The sequence below is a fragment of the Apteryx rowi genome, unplaced genomic scaffold (genome assembly GCF_003343035.1).
Source record: "Apteryx rowi isolate R43461 unplaced genomic scaffold, aptRow1 scaffold_19, whole genome shotgun sequence".
Taxonomy (NCBI): domain Eukaryota; kingdom Metazoa; phylum Chordata; class Aves; order Apterygiformes; family Apterygidae; genus Apteryx; species Apteryx rowi.
The window spans coordinates 2,076,199-2,085,467 of NW_020448196.1; the positions used below are offsets into that span (position 1 = coordinate 2,076,199).

Below are 9,269 nucleotides of genomic sequence, written 5' to 3' on the forward strand. Positions count from 1 at the left end.
TTTGCCAGCCTCCTTCTCCTGTAAAGACCGATGCAAGAAGCGTGCTGCAGTTCTTTCTTTTTCTTTGAGGTATTRTTACACTCAGGAGAGTTTACCCCCAGGCCAAGAAAGGATGGGGGCACATTGCTGCGGCTGGGAGGGCATGTGCATATCCGAATGTGTAGCTGGAGATGGTGGATGCCTGAAGAGGCAGGGAGCAGGGGAAGAGTTTGCCCTGATTGCTTTGCGGGAAGCTATCACTTTGTAGGCATTTAATCCAAAGCCTGGGGTTTACTGAACCTTTGCAAATAGGCTGCGTTCACCTACGGCCCCGTCCATGGGACCAGTTCTCCTCACACTTTTCCTAGTCTTTATCCTGGTAAGTTGATGATGGCTTTGGAGGAGTTACTCCGGATCCATGCTGGTGTGAACAGGAAAGTCTCACCGCAGCGCGTGGCCGTACAGCGGGGCAGGGAGAGGAAGGGCCTGGCTGTGCCTGGGAACGTGCTCATTTTGGTGGAGTTCAGGCCAGTTTCCAACAGCCCAAAGCGCTGGACGGCGTCCAGCTCAGACTGACGGGAGCACGTCCCCTTTGCTGCTGGCACCGGTATCATTTCAGCAGCTTTTAAAAGTCCCACCCTTGGTGAAGCAGACGCTGCGTGGCGAGGAGAACGGCACGCGTTCAGCGTGGAGAAACAGCAGCGTTCGCTGGGGGCAGCTGCGTCTCGTGGTTTCRCTACAGCTGGTCTCCCTAAACCCGGCTCAGCTCCCTGCAGCCCAGGGGTGTCGTGGTGAGCTGGGGCTCCCCGAACGGGCTGCCGGGGCYGGCGGCTCCCCGCTCTGCGCCCGCTGCGGCTCTCCCAGCCGGGCCATGCGGGGCCTTCCTCACCCCGGCGAGCCTCGCTGCTCCTCTCCCTCGCGATCCCCCTGCTCCTCGGCATCCCCAGGTGCTTTCGGCAGATGCTCTGCCYGGAGAGGTGGAGCCCTGATGCTCCCATGCTCGAGGCAGGGAGCTTTTTGGGAGATCCCCCGCGGGGTGAGGGCAGGCCGGGGTGCAGAGGTGCCGGGGAGCTGCCCCTCTTCCCCAGAGCCTTGTTTTGTCCGGGCCCGGCTCCCCCAGCAAGGCGAGGGGTGCCGTGAAGCTGCCTGCCGTGAGGGCACCTTTGGTTTATATCCTGCTCTTCCCCTCTTTGCTCTCCCAAGCAGAGCAAGGACCCCGGGAGCCCCCGCGGGCCGGCACAGCACCTCGGCTGCGTTGCTCACGTAAAACCTGCCTGCGAGGGCTTGCGCATCCCTCTCCCAGCTGCCTGCCGTGCCCGAGTCGGCGCTAAGAAACGCTCAGCATCGCTGCGGCGAAACGGGAACCGGCCTCTGTCTCTATAGCAACAGCCGGGGATGCCGGTACCGGCGGTACCCGGCCGCCTCCRGGGCAGAGCTCCATGGGGCACGAGCCATCGCCGTAGCCGAATGGCCGGGGCAGCCCCGGCGGGCTGTGACTGCTTCCCGGGACAGTGCCGGGACACCCCAGGCCCTGCCGCCCCGGATCGCTTCGATTGCCGTGCGCACATGCATCCACATCCGCGGGGTCGGGAGCAATGGCCACAGGACGACACCTCTCTTCTCGTGCTGGCAAGGTGCTGCCTGCACGAGCAATGCAGTCCCCTCCCACCGCCGTGCTGCTCCTGCCCGGGGACGGCGGGGAGGCAGCGCGGGGAGGCAGCGCGGGGAGGCAGCGCGGGGAGGCAGCGGTGCCCCGGTGCTGCGGTCGCAACAGCCAGGGCCGGATTCAGTGCTGGGGCTGGAGTCAAGGAGGCTGCAGCAGCATGAGGAAAAGCAAAACCTCCCTGGGTTTGGGGTCTTCTTCCTAGCCTGTAATTCCTGACTGGCCTTAAAAGCCGGGCCGGCAGCCCCCGCAGGGTTTTGTCACCCCTTGGAGGGTCTCAGAGGGCTGGAAATGGGTCACAGCCCTGGCAGTAGCCGCAGAGAAGTTGTCCCCAGCCCTCGGCCTGCGACCCGGGATGCTCAGCAGTGCGCTGGAGGCAGCGTTTGCTCGTGCTCTCTGCTGGCGTCAGATTTAGCGGTGGGATTTTGTGCGGCTGTGAGAAACGCTGGTGGGCCCTGGAGGCATGTGTTGCTCAGAAGCCAAAGCCAGTAAGCTTTTGGGCCTCGTTCTCTGCCCTCCTGGACCTTGTGTTGATGCTCAAACCAAGGGTATTAAAAAAAAAAAATCCTTCAGTTTGGTAACACCTTGCATCTGGGCCCCGGTGGGAATAAGCCAAACGGGGGGCRGGGGCGAACCAGACCTTTCGCATGTCGCAGCAGAGAGAGACGAAAGGCCGAGCGGTTCAAGCTCCTTCAGGTCCCGGTGGCTGCCCAGGAGCGCAGATGTTTCCCTTCAGCCTCCGAATTTGGCCGTGCCAGGCTCTCGGCGTGGGGCTCGGGGAGGACAGCATCCCAGGTGCTGTGGCAGCAGCGCTGGGGCTTTCATCCGTATTTCTGCCGTGTGCAATCAAATGCCCTTCCTCCCCTCGCCCTAATGCTGATTACGCTCGGCAGCGAAAGAGAGGTTTTAAATCATTAAAGAAATAAAGAGTGCCAGGAAAGCAGCAAATCTGGATTATATCTGTGGGCATATGTGGGAATCATGGCAGGGGTGTTTAGCTCCCCCCTCCCCAATCTAAGCTGGCGTTTTATTTGAACCAGCTGGTTTGTACGTCCCCGGCCTCGGTAATATCTGGGGCTGTGGGGAAACGAAGGTGGGACAAATCCCTTCTCGCACCAGCCCGTGACRTCCGGCCTCGCTCGGGCTGGGGGGATTGGGAAGGCTGTTATGCAAGATCTCCCCGTGGTGGCACGGCCGCGGCTCTCGTCCACCCCGCATTGGGTTTCCTTGGACGAATGCTCCCCTTAATTCACCCTGCGGTGGGGAGCGACGAGAGCAAAGGGATGCACAGGTCTGGCTCCGGGCTGGCCGGCGCGTGGCTTCCCGGCGCTGCTGCTCACCCGAGCATCCTTGCAACTGCAAACTCCTGCCTGGGGCTCAGAGGCTTCTCCCCGGTTAAGGGAGCTCATTCGCACGATTTCCAGTTAAGTTTGCATATTAAAGTGGTAAGTAACCATGTCATCCCCAGGTTAAAAGTCGAATATATTGGGCAAAGCCTAAAGAAATGGGCTGGTTCCTCCCCTTCACGCAAGCGTGTCTCTCACACCCGCCGCGGAGGGGGCAAAACTGCAGCCGGCCGGGGAGCCCCTGCGAACGCAGCCCGTGGCTTTTAGACGTGTTTGGCCACCCGAAACAGGGACGGGGCCGGTGGCGCCTGGGCAAGCCCAGGTGGCCGCGGAGGGTCGGGCCTGGCCRCGGGGCGCAGCGGCGGCGGTGCAGGACCGAGAAGGCGTTTGCCTGCCATGCCGAAACCCAGGGCGCCTGGCTGGCGCCCTCCAGCCGAAGCGGGAGAAACCCCAAATTTAAAGAGATTTCCCCTAACTGGGGGGGGGGGGCACAGCTGGACACCTGATTTAAGGGTGTCCCRTGGGCTCTGCCCTCTCCACCAAAGTGGGGACGGGGTCGTTTCCCTTCCCCACCTGCTTGGGACTCGGAGGCAGCGAAGATCCCCCCCGTCCGTTGCCCCGGATGCAAGAGTCAAAGCGGATTAAGGGTCCCTCAGCCGATCGCATTTATTTCATTATTTGAGTGAAATCCCTTGTAAATACCACCTGCCCCCCTCCCCTTCCCTTTGTRAAAATAGAAGGCAGGGAAGAATTGCAGATTTAGGAAAAGTTAATCGCCGGAGTCGCATGAACACCGTTAACCTCTGGCAGCCCGAGCCAGGGCGAGCGGGGGAGATGCTGCAGGGCCGGGGAGATGCTGCGGGGTCCCAGCCCGGCGGGGCGTCCCCTGGGGAAGCCCTGGTCCCCGGGCAGGGGTGGCCTCTCCCTCTTTAGCGGTAGTAGAGTTGCCTCCATCATGGGCATGGTCACAGTCACAGCTGACCTGTGACGAGCTGCTAATTGCAATGCTGGAACAAATTGGCTCCAGCGGCTGGTGATTCCCGCTACTGCAGTGGATCTGCTGTTGCACCTTGGTTCCTGGGGAGCCTCTGCAGGACGCATCTGCGGCCCAAGGTCCACAAGCTTGAGGCCATTGGAAATGCCGATGCTCTTCCCTTTGCAGTGCTCTCTTTGCTCAGAGCCTCCCCAGACGACAGGGATGGACCTGGGGACTCGATTGCAGGCATTACATTGGATCTTTCCCAACTTAAGTATTTTCAACAAATTTCAAACAGCAGTAGCTGGCTTCCTGTCCCCGGCAGCTCCCCTGTCCCTGCAGCGACCCCTTCCCTCTGATTCACCCTCTGGACCTGTGTACAGGTAGAGGTGGATACTGGCAACAAGGATTCATGTTCTTTGCTTCTTGCAGCTCGGCCTCGCTCACGGGACCCCGTCTGCCTTCCTCGCTCATCCAGCGCCCCCCGGACCAGCAGGCTTGCCGAGACCAGCAGAGCTGGAAAGTCAGACCTGCAGAGATTAATTAAAATAGGAGAAGGTGGGTGCTAAAGTGATGGATGTTAGCAAAACACCCAGAGATGAAGGTGCTCAGGGTGTTCGGTGACATTTGCCTCCGGCTGAGCGGCTTTGCAATAGTTAAAACACACTCGATGTGGCAGTTGTTAAGGAATCGGCCCCGACATCTGGCTGCAGAGGTCAGCTGCGGGCAGCTGGGATGCACACGTGCCTGGTGCCCGCTCCCATTGGGATTTGCACCTTGGAGCTGCCTGTGGTGGTTTGTCACGGTTTGTTTTCCTTGGGTGCGAGGGGCTTTTGTTTGCTTTAAATCCTAAACCTAAAGACGTGTATTAATGGCATGTTAGTGCACAGCTTTTGTGCTCAGCGCAAGCTCAGGGTTATGTAAAGCGCAGATTAACGGGAATCAGCAAAACGGAGGAGCACGTGGGGGGATGTGGTGAGGAGGCCTAGGGAGAGGATGCTGGGTGGATTCAGAGGGGGCAGAAAGAGGGCCTGCAAATTTGAGCGAAAATGTATTTTTAATTAATTAATTTATTTCTTTAATGGCATACATCATTCCTGCACCAGCCAACAAGCAAATAAAGAGTGGAAGATAAAGTAACAAATGGCCATCCAAAGGGAAGGCAAATTTTTACTAGTTAGCAGAGTACCCCTGCCCGACATGGCTTGTTTCCCCTGCCCTCTCCCAAAAAGCGAGGGGATCCTTGGGTTAAGAAAGGTTGAGGACTGTCCCTGAGTTCTGGGCAAAGATTTCTTCCCTCTCGTGACCCCTCAGGCCAGAAGTGTGGTCAGGTCTCCCTCCGTAACGGGGTGGCAGAGACACCAAAACCAGCGCTTCCTTCTGCAGCTCCTCCGAGCAGGTGCCGGACGGGAGAGACGAGGCCAGAGAGGGAAAGCAGCGGGTCTGGGGGCACCTCGGCGCGGGAGAGCACGGCCGCCGCGGGAAGATGCCGCCYGCCCCGGCAGGAAGGCTCAGCTGGGCTCCGACCGTCCGTGGCGTCCAGCCGGGCAGGGCTTGTACGGCTTGCGAGGTTCCTGGTGGGGTTCCTTTTTTCAAAGCCTCCTGCAATAACAGCGGCTGTTGCTCAGCTTCCTTTCCCGATAACCTTCTTCCTGCTGCCCAACACCCTTATCTGCTGCAGACAGACTGGCAAGATGAACCGGAAAACTGATACCTTATCTCTGCCTCTCAAGGAGCTTATTTAAGTGCTGGAATGTGTCGCGATGGTAAATGATCATTAAAACCCAATCGAGCTGCACGGACCTAAGGACGGGCCCCACCAGGAGGGGACATCTGGTGAGCAAGGAGGCTTGCAGGGCTGCAGCCCGTCAGGGCTTCCCCTTCTTCTGTCTGTCAAAAGATGCATGGCCGAAAAGGTAAAACTTGTTTAAAACCACAAGCTGTCAGTTGGGTTTCTTGCCAATCCGTGGCTTAACGCTGCAGGCTGCTCCCGGCTATGCGAGGGTTCCCGGTGTCTCTGCGATTTCTCTGTGCCTCAGTTTACTCGTTGCAGAGAGGTACAGCGACGGGGACCTGCCTCGCCGGGGCGCAGCAAGGGTTAACGGCCTACGTGCGATAGCGCCACGGAACGGCTTCCTCGCTCGCCCTTTCGGCCGGACTTGGACGCGGGAAGCGGTGAGATGCTAACGCATCCGTAAAGGTAAATAGGATTTGAGAGCTATCGGGCTAATTAAAACGAACGGGGCTCTGCTGCTCAGACAGCCTGACGCAACGCAATGAGATCTCCCCGGGGACGCRGGAGTCGAGCAGAGCTTCAGCTCTTCACTTATTTCCGCCGCCGTGAGCGGCAGGTACAGCAAGAGCAGTTGCAGGCACCGGGGTCCGAGCGCTGTGRCAGCAGAGGGGCAGGGAAACCCGCCTGGCCAGGGTGATGTCCGCAACAGCTGCCGCAGAGCCACGAGACAGACTTATTTTGGTCCTGTCCTGGTGGAAAAATAGATGGCGGTGCTGGGTGCCAGCCTGGAGGGGAGCGTGCCGCCGATGCACGGGAGTCCTCCCTCTCCGCAGCACCCCGGGAGCTGGGGCTGGGGTGAAGGGGGGAGCGGAGCAGGATGGAAACCCCCAGGCCGGTGGGCTGCGTAAAGAGCTCCTGGTGCGACCACCTGGATCCTGGTCACCGCGTGGACCAGGGAGCATGGGATGCTCAGCCATGTGTGCCCTAAAAGCCGGGCACGRTAGCCGCTGGAGAGGGAGCGCCTCGGCAATGCACGCTGTCACCGCAGGCTGCTGGGTCTGAAAGTTAATCTGTTCCGCATCACCGACTGCTCTTCCATAGCCACGCGTAGGGAATCGCCATCCCGGAGCAGGCTGCGGTCTGCCCGCGTGTCGGTGCCAAGCGCTTCGAGGGAAACGCAGGCAACCCCGTGGCCGTCGCGGTGGGACCGCGAGCTTTGCGGGAGGGCCGAACCCGGCCCCTGCCAGCTAGCGCTAACAGCCTGCAGCTCTTTATCCCGTGCAAAAGCTCTTGCAGTTAAACACTGAGGTGTGCTTTTCCGCAAGATCCTCCAAACTTTCTTTGCGTCTTGAGAGGACCTTGGCTCCATCGCTCCAGAGGCATGAGACCCCGACGGTGGCTCGTCTGGGGCTGTGGAGAGGATCCTGCAGGGAAGTGCCACTGACAGCGAAGCCCGTGAGACTCATTCGTCCCCCCGCAATGCAACTTGCTTGTGCTCGTGGGGGGACAGGGCTGGCGCGCCCCGACATAGCTATGGGGCTGAGCAAGGAGCTAGCGACCGAACGGGCCCCGGCGGCTGGAAATCCCTCTCTGGAGGTGACGTGAGCTGCCCGGACGGCAGCCCTGTGCTGCCTGGACGGGGCTGGGCGGCCCCGCAGGCAGAGAGGGGGCCTGAAGGCGCCCGGCTGCAGCTGCAGCCCCCTCCCAGCTTCGCAGTTGTCCCCGTCAATGTGAAAAGCAGGAGCCGGGGGGGGATCCATCCGAGCTGCTCGGTGTCCGCGTCTTGTGATCCTGAAACCCAAGAGCCCCCCCTGACTCAGCAGGTTATTAATAACCCCCTGGCTGTCRTCCCGCCGCAGCGCCCGCCAGCCCGGCCTCTCCTTTCCCTCCCCTGGGGCGAGACACGCGCCRGGCAAGGGCAGGAGCTCCGTCCTGTCGGCCCCTGCGGTCCATCCCCGCATGCGGGGCCGGGCAGCACCGGTGGGAGGCTCCTGGCGGGACCAGACAGGCCCCAGGGCCCTGCCTGCCTCCTGCCAGCGCAGGGAGGCTCCTCGTGCTGCTGAAATTAGCTGCATCTCACCCCTGCCCCAGGTCCTCTCTTTTCTTGCACCTAAGCCCAGCCCTGGGCCAGGCCACCAGCGTGGTGAGTTGGGCTCTCGGAGACCCAGGGGGATGAGGGGTGTCCCTGGAACAGTCCTGCTGTCTTCCTCTGCCTTCCCGGGGCTGGTCCCGGGCTTGTGATAGGCGCCGAGGGCACCATGGCCCGACCTCCGTTTGGATGGGATGGGGGTCTTCCAGCCCCAGGTTTCTCCATCTCTGCTGAACCTCCCTGGTCCCAACCTTCGCGTTGGCCCATGCATCTTGCCAGGACTGTGAGGGTCAAGCGGAGGAGCCGTAGAGCCCCTGGAGATGCCACCGTCCTGGTACGTGTGGGATCTGGACGGGGGGGAAACGGGACATTCAGCAAAAGCGTTTAGCAGGGCCCGGCGCTCGTTAGCCAGATCCGTTAGCACTCCCCAGGCTGGTTACAACAGCGACACAGGGAGTCGTCCTCCAGGCCCAGGGCAGCCCTCGCTGCAGCTGCAGCACTGGCTCCTTCCCCCTTTCTGTCCCTTCCCTCCTGCTCTGCTTCCTCCTTCTCTGCTCACAGACCCCATCGTGCCAGCGTGCGCTGCAGCCGCCCGGGCTGGCAGCCCGCCCTGCACAGCCCCTGCGGGGGGGCCGAGGTGCGCGCTCTCCCCATGCCCAACGGGGCTGTCGCCCATCACCCGGTGCCGGGAGGAGCGCCCCACGCTCCTCCGACCTTCCCGTCACCCCCGCAAAAGCCGTGTTCTTTCCAGCCCCGCGGCTCGCTGGCAGAGCTGGGGCTCTTTGCTGAGCCCCCGGGGCAGCGCCTAGAGCCCTACCAGGGAAGAAGGGCTCCATCCTTATCCCGTCCCGGCCTCCTCCCTCTCCCCCCTCCTTGGCTGTTCTCCCCTGCTCTGCTGCGGAGCCTGGCGCAGCCGCGTCCCTGCCCCAATGGGGAAGAAGCTGGGGTAGGAGAAAGGAGCTGGGCAAGGGCCCGGGGCCGGGGGAAGGGGATGAGCTGGGGCAGGAGATGAGCTGGGACAGGGGTTGGGGAAGGGGCTGGGGCAGGACCCGGGGCTGGGGCAGGGGACAAGAGCTGGGACAGGGGTTGGGGAAGGGGCTGGGGCAGGACCCGGGGCTGGTGCAGGGGACAGGAGCTTGGGCAGGGACCAGGGCGGGGGCTGGGCAAGGGGACAGGAACTGGGGAAGGGGATGAGCTGGGGCAGGACCCTGGGGTTGGGACAGGGGATGGGGAAGGGGACAAGAGCTGGGACAGGGGGGCTGGGGCAGGGCACAGAGCCTGGGGAAGGGGATGAGCTGGGGCAGCGGACAAGGGCTGGGACAGGAGCTGGGGCTGGTGCAGGGGGCAGGAGCTGGCACAGGGGCTGGGGCAGGGACAGCACCTTTTCCTCCCCATCCCCCTGCAGCTCTCCCCTGCCAGGCACGGCCAAGGGGCCGCGGCGCCAGCCCGGGGCTGCCGCACCCTCTAGCGGGGACGCCGCT

General features: G+C 61.9%; 1 protein-coding gene across 6 annotated transcripts in view; it reads left to right on the forward strand.

The window, feature by feature from the left end:
• The first annotated feature begins 3,721 nt into the window (after window positions 1-3,721).
• Window positions 3,722-9,269, forward strand: part of PRRC2B (proline rich coiled-coil 2B) — a 66,785-nt gene continuing 61,237 nt past the window's right edge. For all 6 annotated transcript variants that reach the window (XM_026062386.1, XM_026062389.1, XM_026062391.1 and 3 more), the window contains exons 1-2: window positions 3,722-5,880; window positions 6,004-6,164. The gene's annotated coding sequence lies outside the window, so the exon portion shown is untranslated. The remainder of the gene's footprint in view (window positions 5,881-6,003; window positions 6,165-9,269) is intronic.